Genomic DNA, 646 nt, shown 5'->3' with positions numbered 1-646 from the left:
GGTGCTCGCGCTTCTTGCTTGGGCGGATTACAAGCCGCTTCCGTGTGCCGGTCCTCGAGAGGCAGCAGGGGCCTCTACCGGCACACGGGCCCGCGCGGCCGGGGGCCCGCGCGCTGGATGCCCTTGTGGGCCTGCGGGGTGCGGAGGGGCGGAGGGGGAAGCAGCCCGACACTGCTCCCCCGGGGGGGGGGCCGCGCGCTCCGCCGGGAGCTCGGGCAGATGCGGGGCCCCTGCACGCGTGCGCTGCCTTCCCTGAGCTCACGGAGGGAAGCAGAGACGAGAGCAGGGAAACCGCCCTGCTGGCGCAGCTCTTGGGTGGGCTTCAGTCCGCACCCGGAGGGCAGGCGGTCCTCCGAGCTCTCCCCGCCCCGAGGGCCCCCCTCCCGTCCCCGGGCTGGTTGCGGGGTCCTGCAGGGGTGGAGCAGGTTGTCCCAGCTCTCCCCGCCCCGAGGGGCCCCGTCCCCGAGATGACCGCGGGGTCCTGCAGGGGTGGAGCAGGTTCTCCCAGCTCTCCCCGCCCCGGGAGGTCCCTCCCATCCTGGGATGACCGCGGGGTCCTGCAGGGGCGGAGCTGGTCCCCCGAGCTCTCCCCGCCCCGAGGGGCCCCGTCTTCCCGGGATGACCACGGGGTCCTGGCCTGCCCCAC

This window comes from Callorhinus ursinus, unplaced genomic scaffold (assembly GCF_003265705.2).
Source record: "Callorhinus ursinus isolate GAN/ISIS: 27379988/994484 unplaced genomic scaffold, GSC_fseal_2.0 scaffold2520, whole genome shotgun sequence".
NCBI lineage: Eukaryota > Metazoa > Chordata > Mammalia > Carnivora > Otariidae > Callorhinus > Callorhinus ursinus.
Note: the sequence above shows the minus strand (reverse complement) of the source record.